This window comes from Saccopteryx bilineata, chromosome 2, assembly GCF_036850765.1.
Source record: "Saccopteryx bilineata isolate mSacBil1 chromosome 2, mSacBil1_pri_phased_curated, whole genome shotgun sequence".
NCBI lineage: Eukaryota > Metazoa > Chordata > Mammalia > Chiroptera > Emballonuridae > Saccopteryx > Saccopteryx bilineata.
Window position 1 is genome coordinate 20,073,850 of NC_089491.1, and position 22,520 is coordinate 20,096,369.

Genomic DNA, 22,520 nt, shown 5'->3' on the forward strand with positions numbered 1-22,520 from the left:
CCTCCTTCAGTCTTGCCTTTTTACTCTCTCACTTACCACTCTGAAATTCTTTCACTGATTCAAGGAACATTTTGCAAACCCCTACAGTCATTAGATGTCTTATTAGTTCATGAATATCAAACAACTGACTGACCTCATGGTGCCACAAGTCAAAGGCATGTGATCAATGCAAACTCATTTCATCATATTTGTCATTTCCATTCAACTTACATTTTTTTTCTTGTCTAATTCACATAGAGTTAAGTAGGTTCTCTTGATCTCTATACAGTGCTTAAATCAGGCTCCTTTATCAGTCTCTTTGCAGATAGCTCTCAGCATGACCAGAAATGGAGAGTCTGGGATGAATCAAACATGGAAGGGGGGTTCAGGACTGACCCAAGCAGCAAGTTCATTCCAGAACATGCTGAGAGACTGTGTAAAAATACACTTGACCAGGTGTTTGGATATTACGTTTTGGGCAATAAGGAGCCACTAAATATTTTTTTAGACGATAACAAATATTTTTTTTAAAATCTATAGACTGTTTAGTATGGTAATTAAGAACACAGGCTTTTGAATCAGAAAAAAAACACTAGACTCAAATTTGTTTGCCATTTAATAACTAAGCCTAATAACAAGATCTTAGACATCACTTCCCATAAGCCCCTGTTATTTAGGTGAACATAATAACATATAACTCAAAGATTTGATGGGTGTATTTTAAAAAACAATGAATATAAAATGCCTAGCATAGTACCTGACATATTATAGGCACTCAATAAATGGTGGCTGTGAAGTCATATTACAAAGTCATGTTCAAGAAAAATTAATGTATGAGAAGTGGATATGCACGAGGGGTTAGAGGCAGGGAGATGGTTATTATGTACAGGAAGGTTGGGATACTGGGTTGGAACCCTACAAGATTTACTAATTAAAAGAACAGATATGACAAGACAGAGGAAAGACGAAAGATGACCCAGAGAGTCAGCCCAACTCACCAGCTAAACTAGCGAACATTAGGGCCTTTCACAGGTAATGTCAGGACAGAGAGAATAAAAAAAAATAAACTTGCTTTTAGACAAAATGAGTTTTTAAAATGATGGTGGTAGAGCCAAGGAATGCTCACTAGAAAGTTAAAAACACAAAACTCTCAGAAGATTAGTCACAGGGAGAAAAGACTTTGGAAAGCCTTCCACTTGAACAAGAGTTAAGATGGTAGAGAGAGGACTCCCCACCAGGTGGGACCCCTGGACTGTGTGGAGTTGACAAGACAAGCTCCCTTACATACTAGCTTTTTTCTAGTTTGGTTTTCTTCCCTGCTGAACTTAAAGCTACAAGAGAACAGAGACTGTGAAAGGGATGCTTATAACTGTATCCCCCAAGTCAAGCTCAGTGTCCACAGAGGCAGACTCTCCTCAAATATTGTTCCCGTAATCTATCATGCATGAGATAGCCAGACCACAGCAAGCTCAGGTTCAATGTTAAGCATTTTATAACCTTTGTCTTTAAAAGTCACCCAACATTTCTTTGAGCTGTATATTATTATATTATTATTGTAAAGCCAGTAGCCACAGCCACCATCACAGCCGCCTGGCTCATGCAGGTTCACATTTGATTCGGACAGACAGTAATGAAACAATGGAGCCAAGAACTGGTGGGCCATCATCTTTAATTCTACCTTGCACCTGGCGGGCAAATAAAAACACACACTGGGCTTCAAAACTCACTCATTTAGCGCTCACAAAGCTACTAACTTATCTGAGTTTTCTAGAATCAAAGGTTTCTAGCTCACCAGCCTTATTCATCTCTGTTCCCCATCTCCTTCCCTTTGCACAAACTCTGCACAAACTGGCCTCTCCCTCAGCACTCCACCATCTTGGCTGCTTCTTCTGTCCTCTTCCACATGGCCTTTCTCTGCTCTCCTCTCTAATGCTAATCTTAGGAACGGAGAGAGAGCAAGCTCCCAGTCTGCCCCACTTTATAGTACAGAAATCCAAACCTTTAATCCAATATACAAACAAGGAAGTCTCTGATACAAAGTCACTTATCTGAGGCATAATGGGATTCCTCATGAGAGTGCACCACCCCACATCATGCAATCAGTCAAGGGTGTGGGGAAAAGCTTAGTCTTAAAACTAAGCCTTAGGCTATAACCATCCTGCCTGCTTACAGCCTGTCCCCACACCCAATGCAAACTATAAGCGAGCAAACATATATTTACAAACTTATTTGAACAATTATGTTCATCTAAATAACAGAAACTTGCACAAAATGAGATGTCCAAGATCTTGTCCAAGATCATTCAGTAAATACACTTGTGGTGGTCTCTCTGATTATCTCATGGAGCTCAGAAGCTCTAATGATCCCTCTCTCGGTCTTTCATTCATGAGAACTAGGAAAATGAACTACTAGTAGAAAACATCTTTACTGGGCAGAATTATGGAATAGTGTCATTGTTCCTGATGGGACAGAGTTGGCAGGGATTTCACAGGAGAGGAGGTAGAGGGACTCAAAGCAGCAGGGAGGTCAAGACCTCTGGAGAACAGAAAATGTCACTCTCTGGGCATGATGCCAGCTTGGGAAACAGCCCCGCCTGCCTGGGTGACTGAAGCAGGACCCTCTTTGGGGAGTGCTAGCAAAGAGCATCTAGCCGTGTCGCTGTCGGAAGAGAAGGCAAGGCAGCCTGAGGAGGAAGTCCAGCTGGGCTCGGACCGTGCCTGCCCTGGCCGCCCCTCCCTGCCCGCCTGGGACTCCCCTGCCTACAGCTCACCAGCTCGCCTGGTGCTTTCCCCTGAGTTCTCCTTCGGGCTCCCAGACTAGCATGCCCTAGCGCCAATGTGCCAGTCCCTTAATCCCTTTGGAATGAATGCCATCTTCTAAGCATGCCTTTTCAAGTACAATCAATACTGACCTTTCTTTACAAATGGCAAGAGGTGGAGAGGAGGCAGCCAAGGAAAGCCAAGTCTTTAGATAACAGAAAACTAATCATTTGAAGGAGGTTGTGGCTAGACACATTCAAAACCCCTGGGGGACTTTCCTCAGTAGGCTTCCAGGTTTTTCCAGAGGTTTCCATCACCATTACAATAGGGAGCATGACTCCAGTTTGTCTAAGGAAATCTGACTCCATAGATCAGAATGATTTTAACACCTTGTACTGTACCTACCTGCCCAAAGACTGCTCGGCTTTGTTTCCCAGCCAGAACAGAGGCCTCAGGAAATATCATCACTAGGCAACCTGAGTGGGCCTGCCGTCAAGTAATCTGGAATGGCCTGACCTTGCCCTTGAAGAAGAAGAAAAAAAAAAAATTCCCCCATCTACTAGCTTTTCTTCCCCTCCCTGAAAAGAATAATGAAATAATATTAACTCAGACACCTTCCCACTCACATCGACTCTATCCCATGGCGTGTGAAACAGCTTCGTGATCAACCGGTCTACAGCAGAGGGCACTGCCAAAAATAGGGACTTAAACCACAAGCCCATGCAGAAAACCACAATTTAAGGAAATCATTTACATGCCCCTCTCCCGATCCCCTTGCCCCGGAAAGGGAAGCAATCTGAGGACAGTGTCCGGGCCCACTTTTCTGTCTCTGCAGAAGTAGTGAATTGAACAATTGCCAAACAAAGTTGTTTTGAAAGAGGGGAGAGAAAGGGAGTTTTTTGTCAACTTCAGAGGTGGAGATCAGCAGGCCTGGGCAAGGCCTGGTGACTGCAGGAGATCACAGGACTGTCACCCAGGTTTCTGAACACCATCCCCTCCAAGTCTGCTCTGGGGATGTATGAGGAGGCTGCTGGGTCTTGAGGGTCTTGCCAGGCCCAAAGTCGACTCCTTGCTGGTTCGTAAGCTCCTCAAAAACGGGGACTGTGGGCCCTGCCCCCTGCTGGGTCTCTGGCTCCTAAGATAGTGCCTAGCATGTAATATGCACTCAAAAATTTACTCAAATAAATGAATAGATGCCTCAAGTTTGGTTTCTATTTGGAATTTATGATTAATTTTAACAATAGACACCTGGCTTATCATCAAATGACAGCAACGAAAGAGCTTTTGAAGGTGAGAAAGGATGCAGAGGGCGACCCGTGGCGCTCCCACCCCTTCTCTGTCCACCAGCATTTCAGAAAAAGCACTGATTCGAAATCAGAGAGAACCGATAGCTGACCACCCTCAAAGCCCGATCTGATCACTTACCCTCCAGGTAAGTTTGGGCAAGTCATTCCTATTCCATACATTTCAGGTTTCCTTCTATAAAATGAGGGCAATAATACCTCAATGGCTTATCTGAGAATTAGATAAAACAGAGCGTGTCAAATGTCCCCTGTAGTGCGTGGCCCACAGTAGGTGTTCACTGCTATCTTCTGTGGCTGCTGTAACCCTTACCAGCCTGGCCGAGGAAGAGAGGGGGGACAGCGAGTGACCCCTCCTAACAGGTGTTCTCTCCATTCCTTTCTGGACACATTGTCTCTTGTGCTCAAGCTCCTGGTGGCAAGAAGGAAGGCCTAGCTGAGCATTGGGATTCTAGAGGATAAATGACCACAAATCTTTATCTCAGCCAGCGCTGAGATGGTAAATGTTTAATAACTGACTCATTGAGGGAGAAAGAGAGCCTTGATTTGTAGTTTTTGCCTATTTCCATGGTGTAAATATCCCCCCCCCCCCGTAGCCAATATCAAGGTGTTAATGTAATGTTCCTGAACCTGAAGTTGAGAGAAGATGAGCAATAATACATCATTATACATTATTTTCACCATTCGGATACAATAGATGTAAATACCCTTGAGAGTATGGTCATTAGAATAATAGTAAAATGTAGCAAAATCATTAAGAAGCAATATCTTGACTATTCTTTACCTTGTTTGCATTATCATTTATTTGATTATAAATTCGTATAGTTTCCAATAATGGCTGTGTTTCACAACCAGCTTGCCAAATTCCTGAAAATCTAACAAAAGAGCCAACGTGAGCTGGCTCCAGCACTCCGCTGATTCTAGCCTACTTCTGCCCACCGGAGCGATTTCATCAGAACGGAGTCGGGGCCCATGCAGTGAGCTTGGACAGTAAAAGACTCCGATGATTTAGGACAGGACTTCCTCAGAATTTAAGACAACTTCCAGAGAGACAAATGCTTCTTTGACCTTCTCTAAAAGTCTCTCTAAGAGAAAGTAGCCATCCTTCAGGGTCCTTGATGAGGAGGTCATTCAGCTCCCTATGTTCGGGGAAAATCCATTGCAAGTCAGAACACTGGGCTACCAGAGACTTACTCTGTAAAGTTGGAGTGACGAAATGAATAATGTTTGGAGAAAAATAACATGGGCTAGCACCTGCCTGTGCTGCCACATGGTTATGTGGCTTTGAGCAAGTGACTTCATTGTCCTTAGCCTCATTTTCATCATCTGCAGAATGGGGACGGCACCTCCCTATGAGTGTAGTTGTGGGGTTGATGAGCTCATCTATTGCCACTGGCTTTGTGAACTGTGAGGCATCAGAAAAACGTACGGCATTGCTCCTAGGTGGGGAATGAGACAGAACCCGGAGTGAGAAAGAGCTGGGTGGGGAAGGAAGGAGAAAGAAGGTCAGAGATTTAGACAGAGGACAATGGGAGAACCCAGGAAGGAGAGCTTTGGAGTAGGAGGAGGATAAGGGAAGTGGGGGTGAGAGAGGGCAGTGACTGTCCCATTGCATTCACAGCCATTGCCTCCGTGTCTCTCCAACCCTCCAATCACACTCAGTGCAGCAGGTTCTTCCTTATTTCTGAAAAATGCCCGTGTCTATCCTAGGACAAGATTTTTACACCACCCTTACCACCAAGAGTACATTTGGACTTTCTAAACCTAGATGCTGTGCCCTTCCTGCCCCACATGGACCCCTCATCATGGATGGAACCGTTTCTACTGCACGGAGGCATTAGAACCGTCTGACTCCCAGGGCTCTATTTTGACAAAAATCCTTCTTGAGCTCAACCACATTTCTGTGTCTGACACGCAGCTTGAAATACTGCGGGGCCTCAAATGAGAAACAGTGAAAATCAATTTCAATCCAGGCAATGGCCTGCTTGCGTAATGCCTTCATTAATCAGGCATTTTTGTGCATGGGTTCTTAAAGCAACCTCTTTCAAAGGCACTCGCGTTCCTGCCCACGGTGGGGCAGACACGGAACAGGTGGGTTGATGTTCAGTGTTGAGACTTTCCAGCAATGGGACAGGCTACGCAGGCGGTGAATGGCTTCTCACTGTAGGAAAAGCGGAGAAGAGACTGGGTACCTCTCAGTGAGCATGTTGTCGAGGGGTTGAGACCACCCAAGGGGTTATCTTCTCAAGGGTCTTCCAGCACTGAGACTCTCCGACAGCCACTCAGATATACCCAGCCTTCACGGTCCACGGCAGTTTTTTCACCCTTCAGCAGGGCTGTTATGAAAGTTGAAACGAGTTCTCACCCCACTCCTCCAATACACTTAACCGAACAAATGTTAGGGAATGTACGATACGGCATGCCTCCTGAGGACATCTGTGTCTCCAGGTATCTCTCACCCCAGCTGTAGTTACACCACTCCATCTTAGTCACTGAGGCCCTCATAGACGCTTGGGTTCAGAGATATTTAACATGATTTAACTGTAGAGATGGGAGATCTGAGGCCCTGCTGGTCACCTCTCTTAATTTTATTCTTACCTGTCTCCCTGTCCCACCTTTGTGGCCCCTGCCCTAATCTTCTCTCCCTTGGGCAAGTGTCACAGGCTTGCACTAGTGACCTACCACCAGCCTTTCTCTCCACCGACTCATCCTACACACAGCGCTGGGAAGATTGTTCTGAAATGCAAATGTGACTGTGCCTTTCCTCTGCCTGCAGTTTTTCCCATAGCTTATCACTGTCTGCAGGTACCAAAGTCGCCTGGGTCTGTATCATCTGTGCCCTCTCTCTTCCCTGCTTTCTTCTCCGTACAAGCTAGAGCTGTGCCAAATTACAGTTCATTACTCAAAGACGCCATGCTTCTTCGTTCCACCGTGTTTTGTGCAAGTTCTTTTCTCCAGTGAGAATAGTGCCACCAGACCCGCATCACTCCTATTCCACCTAGTGAAGGTTTCTTGTTTTCTTAACGCCCGTCCCTACTACCACTTCCTCTTTAACACCTTCCCCGAACCACTGGTGCAGATTCAATTCCCTCCTCCTTTTGTCTTCCCGCAGAACACTGTACACCCCTCTATCTTAGCCGTTGTCACTCTCAGTGTATCTTCGTTTTATTTGTCTGCTTCTCCAAGAGTTATGAGGGCTGAAACTGACCTATACTCATTTCTGTCCCCCAGAGAGTAAAGCAATGCCTGGTTCTTCTAGAAATGATTTGCCCATGGTCACACAACGAGAGGAGGGTCAAGCACAAACTAGCTCTTCATAAACTCATTTCTCTCAGCCCTCGTATACATATTTTTTCCTCATTTTTCTTTCTAACCTTTTGTGAACATAAATTTTCAACTTTAAGGTTTTCCTGATATGCTCTTCCAAAGCAGCACCATTAACTTCTATGCTGCTCTCTCTGCCTCTCTATCCACATTAATTGTCCCTGGTCGCTGCCCAGTGCATATCTGTCAGAAAGACATACAATGCTACTGGGGTATAAACTCCTGGAAAACACTTCATTCTTTGCCACTGACATATATTCCATCTGGTTATAACCCACCAGTCATAAACCACCTGCTACTGTTTTTAGAATCCATCAGCTGGTTGTCTACTATGGTCCAAAAACAAACATATCTGAAGATTTTCCCATAGAGAACTCTCAAAGAAAGGAAAATGATAAAAGCAAAGTATTTTCCCCCAAATGCCTTCATATCCATAATTAAATTAAATTCTCTTTACATCCACTCATCTCACCCACTTCATTTTATGAACCAACCAACAACACGAAGATGACAGTGTGCTCACCTAGGACTGCACACTTGGTTATAACGAAACTAGAGCTGTCCACAGGGTCTCCCAACACCAATCCTTAAGGTTCTTTTTCATTCTCTAAGAGCAATGAGTTCTTCCTTTCTCCTTCTCTCCCTTCCTCCTTCCCTCTCTCCCTTCCTCCTTCCCTCTCTCCCCTTCCTTCCCTCCTTCCTTCCTTCCTTCCTTCCTTCCTTCCTTCCTTCCTTCCTTCCTTCCTCCCTCCCTCCCTCCCTCTTTCTTTCTTTCTTTCCTTCCTTCCTTCCTTCCTTCCTTCCTTCCTTCCTTCCTTCCTTCCTTCCTTCCTTTCTTCTCTCTTCCAGCTCACTATTTTAGGCACTGTTGACACAAACAAAGTAGCAACAAAACAAAGTCCAGGCCCTTATGAAACTTACATTTTAGCTTTTGTCTAATTTTTTAGAGACTTATCTGAATTAAAAGGAAGATTTATGTTTCAAAGAAGTCATGAAAAAATGAAGTCCAGTAAGTTTAAAATGAGAAAACCAGAAGGAAGTCTGACTCCAACCGCTGTTTGGAGCCACACAGCATCCTTCCTTGCTTTGGAAGGCCAACGCCGGTTCCCAAGGAGAATGCGTCCAAGGCAGAGGACATAGCTAGCTGGTCTAGCACAACTTTGATTTAAAAAAAAAAAAAATCAAAGAGGCAGCATTTGGTTCTTAGAGCTCCACATGGTAAAAGTCAAGGTACGCCATATTAAAATACTCAAGACCCCTTTTACTCCCAAGTCACCGAGCTTGATGCAGGACTGTGCTGAATCTCTTTCCGGGAGAACCCCACCCAAGCCGGTTACTCTGCAGACACTTCACTCTCTTTAAACGCCTTAGTCCTTCTCATCCTCTGGTTGGCTCAGTTCCTGCCAATCACGGAGGCATTTATTAGAGCCTCTAGTTTTTGTCGCCATATTGAGCCTTTACCGATAGGAAATTAAGAGAAAATTGCTTTCCAGTCTCATCATTTTGGTCTGGGGTGGGGGTGGGGGGAAATGTGACTGATCCCACCCAACTATTTCACACTTGCAGGCATGGCTTTGGAGAGAAGAGATTTGAATCTGATGAGCAGGGACCTGACAGGTATAAAGGACACAGATCCAGAAAGCTGTGGTTCTTAGGGGGGCCCTAATGGAGAGGGCATGTGGGGAAACGAGACTGCCTGAGTGTTTGGGGTACAGCCCATGAACAGCTGTAATCAGATCTCACTGTAGTCTGGCTGATAATGAGTCTGAAGTTCCTGAGGCCTCCAGGGCCAGGTGGGAGAGGGATGGATAGGAATCTGAATTAGATATTCACTTAGGACAAACAAGATTTGGCTCTGGTATCCTTAAGGTTAAATAGAACTCAGATGGTCCTCAAGGTACCAGCACGCTCTACAAATTAAGATGAAAATTTGGTCTATTTGAGTCTCAAAGGTAGAAATCATGCCAAGGGGGAGACTTGAGGCAGCTGAGATTTCCTGCTCATCTGTCATCTGTACCTGGCCAAGGGGCCAAGCTCTGCTTTCGTGTCCCCTGGGCATGAATGCAGAGCTCCACTCGGCTGTCTCCACACCATCTGAACTCCACTGTTAGCAACACCTCCCTGCGCCTCAATTTCTCCAGCCAGAATCAGGGGAAATACCACTCACCTCCCTCGTAGAGTTTTTGCAAAGTAAAGTGAAATTATGTACATGTATCACTTAGCAATTTGTTCACACCCAGTTAGCACTTAGTAAAAATATATTGGCCAGGTATTTTTGCCAAATTGAATTAAATACAGCAACCCACACACTCAAAAAATTTAGTGATGCCCAAGCAAGTATAATTACTAAAGAAAACCTTTCTAAGCACATATTTAAATTACTAAAAACAAAACTTTTTTTTTTAAAAAAAGAATTTTTCAAACAGCTGAAGGGACAACTAAAAAACACATTACAGATGAATACAGAGATTATCAATGATTAAAATGTCAACAGCAGCATTTCCGGGTCCCTTGGCATTCCTGGTCAGTGTGGCAATGCAGGACACAGGAGCCCACAGACATCAGTGGGCAAAATCCAGACTTTTTTCTATTACAATATGAATTGGGCACTGCAGGCCTCATGACCCTGAAGGATCCTTCCTTAGCCCCCAAGACAATATTGTCTAAGACCACAGAGGTCATATCCCTCACTTCCCTCCTGGAGGAATGGAGGAGAGGGTCCTTTGACACCCGCCGCTCACCTCTCACCAGGATGGAGACACCCAGGGGAGATCTTCCTCCTTTGGGAAGTACCAGTGTGATAGCTCCTGTAGACTAGGAAGTTCTCAACACCAAGATCAGTTTCTATTTCTTAGACCCTGTCCAATGGCCCCAAAGACTAAGCGTGGGACCTTAAGAAGGATTCTTTCCCTTGCTGAGCCTCAGCTTGGCAATATCCCCATCATTAATACCTGGGGAGATTAATCTCTGCCTAAACAAGATCATTTGAGTGTTGGGCCAAGTATATCCAAAAAGCATTGTGAAAGGAAATATAGAAAGTAGTATTTAAAATAAATGTGGTGTGAGAAAAAAGTATCATGTCACAGAGTACAAAATCCTAAGAAGGGGGAGGTAAGGGAAGAAAGTATGTCTCGTTCATCTCTGAATCCCCACGTCCAGAACTAGAGACTGCTCCATCAATGACTGCTGAATGAAAGAACAAGAGCATGTCAGCTGCAGACTGGGGTGGTGAGACTGCTCAGGGCACGTACTAGAGAGAAAGGCGAAGAGACAGAAAGCAATAGAAATTCAAGACAATTCAACCACTTTTTAATACTTACTTGTTTGCAGGACACTCTTAACTGCTGGAAGGTCACAAAGATTATAAGAATAATAACAGAAGTAGGAAAACAAAAATTCTGCTAGACCTGTTAGGAGTGTATATTGATTAAAAATACTTTTGGAGGACAATTTGGTTATACTTGTCAAAAATTTAAATATGCACATTCTTTAGTCCAGCAACTCCAGCCTGGAAATTTATATAAGTAAGTAAAGATTGAAACAAACAAAAACTTAACACCTAATAAACTGTAACTAACATTAATAAGAGCAACTTCTGCTAAAGAGAAGACTATCCATTAGGCACTCAGGGGGTGCCAAGTGTTGTTCATGAGTTACTTTATTTCATCCTCATAGCAGTTCATCTAAGGAGATACTATTGTCCCAATTTAGCATACTGAGAAACTGAAGCTCATGGAATTTATGTTATGCCTAATTATTTTAAATCTCAGTTTGGTCATTTATAATTTGGAGCCGAATTATCTTGGGTTCAATTCTTAGCTCTACCACATCTAACTTCATTACCTAATGTAACTTAGTATCTTAAACTCCCTGAGACTCAGTATTCTCATCCATAAACTGTAAACCCTTCTTCCCAGAGCTGTTGTAAGAATTAATAAGATAGGATAGGTACTGTGATGAGCCCAAGGTGACCACTAGAAAATGGTGTTATTCCTGTGGTGAAGTCACACAGCTGTGAAGAGGGGGAGCTGAAATTTAAACCTATGTCCAAAGCTCAGGTTCTTTCCTCTAAATCACATGATGGGAAACAACCTCAGTGTGCAACTCAGTGCACAATGTTGGACTATCTGACCTCCAAAGATGGGGAATTTCCCAAAAGGATTTAGCTGCTCCAGAAGTCTTTCTAAACCTAGCTCAGTGTCTCAGATGCCTACTATTAGTTTCATTTCATTGGGGCTAAAGCTCAATTAAAAGCCAAGTGTTTCTCTTTGGAGGGAAAGTAACCATATTTATCCTTGCTAAAGTGTCATGGCACTACTTTTTTACATTTGATGGCTATCACCAAACAAAGATCAGAATACAAGAAGGATGAAAACAAGCAGAGGTGAGTTTCTACAAAATAAAAAGAGATGCCAGGAAAAGTCTGCAGTAAAGACCTCTCCGGAGTATTGAACAGACATGGAGCCAAGTCTCCCAGAGTTAGACAGCAACGACTGGGGGAAAGAATAGCGGACTTTGAGTCAAGAAAGTTGGCTCATAATCAAAATTGATAAGTAAGTTCTAGAACTAGGCTATACAGCAGGGGTCAGGAACCTATGGCTCATGAGCCAGATGTGGCTCTTTTGATGGCTGCATCTGGCTCACAGACAAATCTTTAATTAAAAAAATAACGTTAAAAGTATAAAACATTCTCAAGTATTATAATCCATTCATTTCCTACTGCTCATGTTCATGGTTGCAGGTGGCTGGAGCCAATCACAGCTGTCCTCCAGGACAACACCAAATTTTTATTGGATAATGCGTAACATACACGGGTCATTGTATGGCTCTCTCACAAAATTACATTTTAAACTATGTGGTGTTCATGGCTCTCTCAGCCAAAAAATTTCCTGACCACTGCTGTACAGCATAGTGCCTATAGCTAACACAGATGTATTATATACTTAAAATTTGCTTAGAGTAGATCTTATGTTAAGTGTTCTTACCAAAAAATATTATTATTATTATTATTATTATTATTAATGAAGGGGGTGGATGTGTCCCTGGCTTTCATGTAGTGATGGGCTTACAGGTGTATACTTACACTTTTTCCCCAATCCCATCAAGTTTTATACATTAAATCTATAATTTTTTGCATGTCAATCATATCTCAGTAAACTGGTTTAACAAAAAGAAAGAAAGAAACCTGGCTTAATAAGGAAGTCTTACTCTAACTCACTGTGTGGCATTGGCTAAGTCTCTTCTCTCTTGTGAACCTCAGTTTCCCCCTCTGTAACAAAGGACTCAAGAGTTCAAACCAGATATATTTTTTTTAATAATTTTATTTTTTTAATGGGGTGACATCAATAAATCAGGATACATATATTCAAAGGTAACAAGTCCAGGTTATCTTGTCGTTCAATTATGTTGCATACCCATCACCCAAAGTCAGATTGTCCTCTGTCACCTTCTATCTTGTTTTCTTTGTGCCCCTCCCCCTCCCCCAAACCAGATATTTTTAAACACTTCACAGCTCTGACCGTCTAAGCGCCTGGGGAGGAGAGCAGCCCAGAGTGCCCGGATAAGACAGTCCTTCTGGGGGCCTCTTGAGAAGCTCTAGGGTAGAAGAGGTTTGGCCTGTGGAGCCAGGCCACCCCAACCAAGTGGAGGCCTGAGCCTCATCACCGGGCAGTGGTCACCGCATCTGACATCCCCATCCAAGCTCTGAGCTCGCTCCATCTCCCTGAGCACTCCTAAGACTGCAACAGAACTTGGAAGTGTTCAACACATTCTGGACTTGAATTATTCTATTACTTTGGATGAAAAGACTCTTCTCTGAGGAGGTCCGGCTGATTCCCCAAATTCAAACATCCTGGTCTTAAATTCATACGAAACTTTAAAAATACATCTTTACCAAATGCTAGAGTTGGCAATGAACTTCACACTCGACTCTCATCCAGTGCTTCCTCGCTTCTATCTGATGGACTCTAATTCTAATTCTTCTGGGGCAGTGCTTCCTAAACAAGGCTGATTTCTATCCCGACAGGGGAAACCTGGCAATGGCTGGAGACATTTGGGGTGGTCACAATTGGGGTGGAGGGAGCACTTTGGGCATCCAGTGAGCTGAGGCCAGCATCCTGCAGAGCATCCGGTGACGCCCTGAGTAGCCCAATGACAGAGAAGCATCTAGCCCAAATGTCAATAACAGTAAGGTTGAGAAATGCTGCTCTAAAATCTAATACCAGAATCTCAACTGGTTCTTTAAGTTTCGTCATCAGAGAGACATGTTAATACATTTTCCGATGACTAAGCTAAAAGTGAATCCTAGGTCACGGAGTCCCTGGCTCTTTGATACCCTTCATCTGACATTTCTGCCACAAAAAGAAAAGGAATAGAGGCTCTTTGTCAGGTACAAAGATGTTTTCTTATCTTAATGTCAAAGATAGAGTTACCTTGAGTCACATTTCCACCTAACAGAAGAATCTTTCCGATGAATTCGTGTAGATGTCAACCTGGAAAGAGAGGCCTCCCAGCCAGTTTTAGGACTCATCGTGAATTGTCATGTATCAGTTTCTATTACTCACTGACTTGGTTACGTTCCTTCTTCTCACACTCTCGCGTTAGCGCGTGCAACACTGCTTGTCGTTCATTTGTGTTCCAAACACTTGTTTTAGCAAGGCCTGTACTGGGCACAGGGGATTGCAGAAAAAGTAACACTTGCTACCCGGAAAAAGTGACATCTAGTTGGGGAGAGACTGTTTGACAGATGGTACAGCAGGGCGTGGTGGAGAAGTCCCGCCCCGTGGAGGAGCTTGAGCAGGGTTAGGGATCAGAGAGGGCTCCCAAGAGGAGGTGGCGAGCATGGAGGCAGTGAGGTGGGTGGGGCCCTGCGCTGCATCCAGGTGAGAGGACAAGTGGGGACAAATATAAGGGTGCCTTGGCAAGTACAATGGACAGTGCCTGGCTATCGCTTGACTGTGGGAAGTGAAGAGTTGGGGAAAAGCAGGAATGACTCCAGAGTCTTGATTTGGGTGACACAAGGGTCATGGAAGAAGGGGACCCGATGAAGGAGCAGGTTGGGGGCAACACGAGTGTTCCGGTTCTGGTTGTATTAAGTCTGGACTCTCCAGAGGACCACTGTCTACACTGGTCTGGAGCTCCGAAGAAAGGCCTACACACTCAGGAGGAGGTGGCACTGGAAAGGAGGTGACACACTGCGGCCATGAGGTTTGCGTCCACCCCGCGAGCACCCGCGCCAACCGCACCGGGGCTGGGAAAGGCATGAAATCAGTGCCAACAGTGGTGGAGCACATCATCCGGCCGGGGAAGGACCTGGTGTGCGAGTGTCTCTCTGCCTCGTTTCTATCCTCCAACAACCTCCACGGCTGGTGTGACCTTCAACTTGACAATGGCACAAATGGAGCTCAGTGAGGGGATCACGGTCAGCTCATCAGTGTCACGGACCAGCGCGACAAAGAATTTTGCAGGTCCCGGGTGGGAACGGTGGAGGATTAAAAAATAAACACAGGAAGAAAAAGGATGGGATCGGGAGGACCCATTGCCGAGCTGATGGCTTGCAAGAGTGAGTCTCCACCCCGAAAACGCTTTATTTATAGGGCAGAGAGCAAAGTCATTAGCAAAATAAAGAGAGCTCTGCTACAAAGTCACATTTCTGAGAAAAAACAAGAATTCTCCCAAGTGCAGAAAACCCTCACCAAGCATAACATCTTAACTTCGCCAAACAGAGGGTAAAAGAAAACTGCCTCCTGTCCCTCCGAGGGACATGGGGGACCGGACAGATGGAAACCAGCAGCCTCACAAAAGGAAGTGTGGAGAAATGCACAGCCTTTAGCAACTTAATCAAACAATCAGAGATCGATGGGGAGGAGCTTATCCTTCTGTCTTAAGTCTTAAACTGCGAGGATCTTTGTCAACTCTCAATCTCCCACACATCAGCATGGAGGTGACACTCCAAATCAGGTCCGCCTATTTGCAAATCCTGGGTTCTTACTAAATAAACCATATTGTCTTGCTCTTCCAGAGTATTTGTAACCCTTTAAAGTAGTGACGCATTATAGGCTCTGATGCTGAGGAAACATGGGTTCAATTCCCAACATCATCTGTTATTAGCAGCTCAACACTCTCATTTGCAAAGCAGAGGATATTAATATCCAGTTTACAAGGACATTATGAGGATTGAGTAATACTGAAATTTCTTAGCACTATGGCGGGCAGTAAGAAGTACTTGATAAAGGTGATCAACATTATTATGGTTAAGTACTCCTAAGTCAGTAGTTCTCAACCAGGGGGATTTTGCTCCCTTCTGACCCCCAGGATACAAATATTGATAGACTTACGACTTATGCAACTTATGACCATTCGACTTCTAGCCACAACTGTTCCGCATCTGGCAGCGCAAGCGTTGCCCAGCTGGGCGTAGGACAGTGCGGACCAGCTTCCGGCAGCACTACCATCTCCGCGTGTACCATTTCAACTGTTATCCCAGACTCGGTACAGCAATTTGTGTTTTGTGTCTTGGATATTTTTCATCAAACCCCTCCCAAGATGTCTACCAAAAGGAAATTGTCTCTGCAAATATTAAACCAGTTGTACTGGTAATGCAGTGTTTTACTTAAACCTGACAAATGTAAAAATGAGAAACAAAATGGTGTAGAGATGATACAAAGGCATAAAATGCACAAAGAAAATTATATATATATAACAATAATGAAAGAAAATTATGATAAAATATGACTTTAAGATTTTTATAACATCATTGCACAGTACTGTATATGTGGCCTACTCAACTTACGACCAAATCGTGTTATGACCGGTTTGTGGAGGGGGGAACCAATTGTGGTCGTAAGTCGAGCACTAGCTGTATTTGACAATGTCTGGAAGCATTTTTACTTGCCACAAATTGCGGGAGGGGTACTACTGGTAGGTAGAGGCCAAGGCTGCTTCTGAACAGTCTATGGTACATAGGACAACAAAGAATTATTTAGCCTATAATATTAAGGATGCCAACGTTGAGAAATCTTGCTTTACTTAACATTAAATATCTAAACGGGGGGTGGTATGAAATACACTAGGTTAGAGAGTTCCCAATCTAACTTACTCATTGCACAGAAGAGAAAATAGAAAGCAGAAAAAGAAGGGACTCATGTCCCAAGGACAGATTGGATGGAGAAAAAAGACTCTGGGGATTAACAGTCGGCTGTCTGGCAGCTTCTCTGTGAGGATGCTTCTGTGCCTTCTCTGCCATCCTAGTTTGGGACTGTGACTGCGGCAATTCTTTTTCAAACCCCTTGAAGAGGAGAAAGGGTGTTTCCGTGGGGCCCTGAGGGAGGGCGCCCTGGCTCAATGCCCCTGGTGACCACACCCCAACCCGGTGGTGTCTGGCACAGTTAAGGGTAGCGATCAGGAATATGGGTTATTTAGTGTGCCCAGAACTTGGTGAGCATCATGTCGTCTACTCTTTGCAGCACGTGGCTCTGTTGTTGTCATGCCATTGTGGATGATGAAGACCCTGAGACCTAAGGAGGCGATATGGTTTGCCCAAGGTTACACAAGTTATGGGTGCAGTGGGAACTGGGAGCCAGGCGGTAGGGCTCTGGGATCCACGTTGACCCATCTCTCAAGACTGACCAGCGAGATCTTGGCCTGAGTATCCAACTCCCTCATTCCCTTCATATCTATGAAAAGTACAACCAGCTTCTTCCGGACACCGGGCTTGGGTGTTGCTGAAATCATACTCGCCAAAATCATCGAAAAACACATTTCACCAGATTGCCCCCCCTTTTTTTTTGGTACAACAGCCATGGATCTGGATAGGTTCTCAGACCACTTCTTTTTCTGGAGACCAGAGGCAGGGTGCAAATGACCTGGGGTCACACAGCAAGTTTATGACTGGTCTCCTGACTTCTTGTCTGTTCCATATTTGGAAACAGTAAAGCAAAAGGAAAAATGTTAACTCCAAACGCTGACTTCTCAGGAGATGTCAGACACTTAACCTCGGGACAAGTTTCCTTCTGAGACAAAAGATATTTGCATGAAGTGATTCCCCAAAGACCTTAGAGAAAAGGTTTTCTGGTCTCCTTCCTCTGCCAACTAAAGCAAATGGGACTCTGGGTTGTTAAAATTGCAACTTAAAAGGGGTAAGTAAAACTACAGAATCAATACAGTTCAGCCAGTTGCAGATCCCAAACCCAACGATGATTTCAGTTCTGCAAATTTTTATGCCAGGACCCAAAGCTCCACTTTCTTTTTTAAAGAAGGAAAGGGATACTTACCAACTGGTTTCCAAATTTCCCTTTAATAGAAGCCATCTTCCAGCAAGAATGTTCTTGATTCAGTCGTTCACTCTGTAGCTAACCTCATCCCCAAGGTCCATTAAGGCAACAAACAAAAGTACACAATATTGGGTGGGTAGCAGTGAAGGGGAAGAAAAAGTCAAAGTTATGGGCCAATAAAAGCCAGATAGGAACATGAACCAGGGAGCATAAGTAAACAGCAATGAACAGTTTGTTCAAATGAGCTTCCTAGTAGCCAAGTCAATGAAGAAAATCAGTCCATTACAAGGCTCACAATGTCTCTCTCTCTCTCTCTCTCTCTCTCTCCATATATATATATATATATATATATATATATATATATATATATATATATATATATGTTGTTCAGGAGAAAACAGATTTTTTATGACATGATGTAAAAAATAAACTTTTATTGCTTAAGACACTAAGAGTTGGGAGGTTTTTCATTGCAGCAGCTAGCTAGCATTGATAACCTGACAAATTCCCTCCACCAGCACTCCTGATATAAGCCCTCCCCTTCGGAGGTCCTCAGTTAGGTATTGAATAACAGAATGATTTTCTGATTCCCAGGTAATGTCCCATAATCTGGCTATTAGGCTGGGATGTTACAGCTTTTATTCCCTAAACCAGGGTTTCTCAACCTTGGTAATACTGATAGTCTAGACTGGACAGTCGTTCGTTATGGGGGCTGTGGGGGACTGTCCTGTGCTTTGTAGGATGTTTAGCAGCATCCTTAGCTCCTAGCCACTAGATACCAGTAGCACCCCTTCCCCACTACTGATTGGGAGCAATTCTGAAGTCTTGCTGGGCCAGCTTTAGGAGGCTCCCACTCCGGGGGAGGGGCTGTGGACCTCCTCTCTGGGCAGCTCATGCTCGTACACGGTTTGCATGACCCCTGGTCCTCCCTTTGGGAGTCATAACCTGACCTTCCTTGGACACATACACAGTGCGTATCAAGAGATTTTGCCCTCCTTGGACATGGCATAGTCTTCTTAAGACTACTTCCTGTTCATAGAAGGTTATCACGCCAAGGGTTGTTTTAAACCTCAAAGATTTCTTTGTCCAGGCTCATGACTTTTTTTTAGCATTGCATTTCACTCGATAACTTAATAGGTTTCTGATTTATTTCCAGGGACCACAATCAAAGTTCTTTTTAAGAGAGAATTTTTCAAATCTGTCCTTTCCCTTGCTTCTTGATTTCTCCAGTTCCCTCTCCCTTAAGCTAATGCAACTGCTTTGAGGCTGAATGGAAAAATCAATGAGGAGTCTGCTTTCCTCATTTGAGCTATGCCCTGAGTCATTTTTCCAAATAAGAGGGTTTACAGGGCCTTTGCCACTTAAACCTCTATGGAATTCCATCTCTTATTGCGTGGGTATCTAAAGCAGTATGCTAGTCCAACTTGAAGGCCTCCCATTTCCGGACTCTCTCTATTCTTCTTAATTTCTGTTTGAAATCCACCTACCAATGTCCAGAGCTCATCTCATACTTGCAACACCTTGCCAATGCCACCATGCTTTCTTATCTCTTCCCCTGGAATGACAAGTTCAGTAAGCACAGGGTCTGCTTTGTCGAGTCACCACGGGCAACGACTTTACAAATACATTGCCGCTGAATACCCTCACTGCCATCTTTTCAGTCTCCCATTCAGTTTCCTATTACCTGTCCCCGGCTCTCTAAGCTAACATCATCTATTTCATGTATTTGTTATGGAGCACTTCACTTCTTATACCAATTTCTGCGTTGAAAGAATTAACCATGGCTGTCAAAACAGACAAGTCATAAAACAGTAGTGGGTTAACACAACAAAGGTGTATTTCTCACTCACTTAAAGTCCAAAGAAGATAAGCTTCCCTTTTCCATCTTGTAGCTACAGAAGAGCCCATTGCTTCTAGATCCCAAGCAATAACCGATGAGATTTTAAAAAGGCATTGAATAATAAAGACCCAGTAAAATCTGGCTAGAAAGATCACATTAAAGGTGTGCTTTCTCTCTGTCCTTTGTTGGTGGCCTTGGCAAACGTAATGGACAGATATTCCATGCGGTGTAGCTATAAGACAGAGGAAGGTTATTCATGGGTATGCTCACCTGCTGCCCCTTGAGCATCACCTACCTTCAAGTTGTCTTGTCCTGAAACTGGATCCTTAATATCAAGAGGAATATCAATAAGTAACCGCTGTAAACAATGGACTAGCTTAGTTAGAGAGCTAAGAAAAAGCTATTTTGGGTAGACTTGTTATTATGCATAAATATTAGCCGCCCCATCCTAAGTGCAGATTTCCCTCCTCTACCTCATTGACCAAAGGCTCTGCCAAGTCAACTTGATTGAAGGTGATGTGTGTCACTTCCGGTAGATGCTTTTGGGACCAGGGAGTGGAGTCTTCTGTTCTCATTTTCCTTCACCCACCACAATAGACAGTGTTTTACGTAGAAGCTGATTGGTCAGCCTGGGTGTTTGGAGTGAGTATGGATTGGAACAGCTGTTCTGGCCTGCAATGAGCTTATAGACTGTGGGCAAGTGGCAGAGACCCTCTCCTCAGACAAGCTCTACTCAAGCTCTCCTGGGCTCTCTTCTCAACAGACTGAGTTGAGCTTCAGTGTTTGTCTCTCTGTTTTAGCAAGAATCCTGCCAAGTCAGCTGAGCCAGAATCCCCCATACTCCACGTCAGATCATGCTTAGTATCTGCTCAGGTTGTCCACCCTTCACCATCCCCCAGGTGATGTCGACTCACCCTGGCCTACCTTCAGTAAGAATCTTGTTAGGCCAGCATAGCCCAAATCCCCCTTATTCCTGGGGTTTCCTCCTTAGCCAGAAACTTCCACTTGCCCATGCTGCATCTGGAGTTGGGTCCAGTTTCTGCAAGGCCCCACTGAAGTGGTCCCTAACATCATTATAATCTCCCTTGCATAAAGTCAGATTTACCATTCTTTTAATGTGTCATGAATAATGTTTCCTTTAGCAGTGAGAATATATATATATTTTTTTCTCTAACACAAAGAATAAACTTTTGCCCCTAAGAGCCTTTGATATCTTAGAATTGTTTGTTACTACAGCATAAATTGGCCTGTCCTGACTGATAACACCAGGGACTGCAGCTGATGGTCCTGAAGAAGAGAGCACATGGTGGGAGCACAGTCACTGTCATCAACAACCTAGAGAGTCAAGTAGGAAAGCAGCGCCAGACTTTCTTGTGTGTTGCTCTCAAACCAGAATTCACAGGGCGGTAGCCCAGCCTACGGAAGAATGTTCTGAGTGTTAGTGCTGACCGACTGGTCGCCGGGGGTAACTGCAGAGGTGGAGTCAGAGGTCTGAGATGGGAAGACGGGAGGCGACACTAAGCCTCTGCCAGGGCTGAGATGCTGTCATTACAGGGGAAGTCTATAGTATAGGTGGCCTTACCTACAAGGAGTTCCGCCTGTCTGCAAAGAAAGCACAGAGACCTAGGACAGTCCTGGCACCTCAAAGAAGCCAAGGAGCCCCTACTCCCAAGGGGGCCCCAAGGGCCAGGATGCAGTCCTTCTCAGGACGTGTCTCCATTAAACACAGCGACCCATTGAGTGTCTGAGTCACTGTCCCCTTTCTCTTTGTCTCTGTCCCCATCTCTCCGCCTCCCTGATTCTCTGTCACACTGTCCTGGTTTCCATGTGTCCCTGGATCCTTAGGCTGTTCTCTCTCTGTGTTTCTGTGTCTTTGCATTTTTCTTTTATATTTATATATTTCTGCCTCCATCTCAGTCTATCCCTCGGACTCTATGCTGCTTCTGCTTTTTCTCCTCTTCCCCAGCCTTCCCTCAGTCTCTTCCCCACATACATTGCCTCCGTCAGTATTCCACCCAGGTGCTTTTGATGACGTGTGGCCCCACGAAACCCGTCCTTAGACTTCTCTCTCATTGAAGCTTAGCCTCCAACCTGTTCGGCCACATCTTCAGTCTCTGATTCTTTTTTTTTTTATCACTTCCTTTTCATCCTCCAATTTGGAGCTCCTCCCCTAACCAGACATTACTCATCACCAGCCCCAAAGGCTGAAAGCTTTGCTCAACCTCTTCCATCTAAATTCCAAAATTGTTGTCTCTGGCCCTGGTTCCAAGGCACTGCCTTGCCCTCCCCTGCCAGAGCTTCCTTTGATTTTTTTTTTAATTTAGAACATTAAATTGAATGGGGTGACATTGATCAATAAGAGCACATAGGTTTCAGGTAAACATTTCTACAGCATCTGAAGTGTTGACTGTGTTGTGCATCCATCACCCAAAGTCACATCATTTTTCTGTCACCATATTTTTGTCTCTGTTTCCTCCCCTCCCCGCAGCCTCTTCGCCCTGGTAACCACTTCACCTTTATCTATATGCATGAGTCTCATTTTTATATCCCACCGATGTCTGAAATCATCTAGTTCTTAGCTTGTTCTGATTTACTTATTTTGCTCAGTATAATGTTCTAAGCCCATCCATGTTGCTGTAAGCTTGCCTGAGCTTTCAGTCCAGTTCCAGAAACATGCCCTGGAAGGCCGTGGCAAGGGTGTGGCCACTGTGAATGTTCTTGGCTATGAAGAGTGGAGGTTTACAGATTCCATGTAGAATGTCCCTGGCCACAGGCACCACCCAGCCGAAGGAGCTGCCTGGCCTCCTGCTATGGTCTCATTCCTAATCCTCCCCTGCACAGTCCCCTGGATATGTCTAATGGCTCCCACTCACGCCCTGGCTTTTCCCATGACCTCCACTGGTGGCCACGCTTTCCACTCGTGGCAGAGTGACAGGATGAGAGAGAAAACAAAGCCTGGGTTCAAGGTCAGTTCCAGTTCTGACACTTACTTGTTGGATAATTCTGAGTCAACTGCATCACACCTCTTAAAAATTGGAGTTGTGGT